Genomic DNA, 202 nt, shown 5'->3' with positions numbered 1-202 from the left:
GCTGAGTTGGTACCAGCGAACCAAGACCCAGCTCGGGGCTCAACACTGCTGCTTTCTATTCCCTGATGTATTTGTGAGACATAAAGCGTGGCTGAGGCGAGTGTGTATCCCCTTTAAAACAGGGAGCGCTTCCCATCCAGTCCTGGGGCTCCACTGGAGATCCCTCCTGCCTGCCTCCTGCCTTCCCGGCCCCGTACTTCCC

Source organism: Eurypyga helias, unplaced genomic scaffold, assembly GCF_000690775.1.
Source record: "Eurypyga helias isolate BGI_N326 unplaced genomic scaffold, ASM69077v1 scaffold32900, whole genome shotgun sequence".
NCBI classification, from domain to species: domain Eukaryota; kingdom Metazoa; phylum Chordata; class Aves; order Eurypygiformes; family Eurypygidae; genus Eurypyga; species Eurypyga helias.
This window is presented reverse-complemented; position numbering follows the sequence as displayed.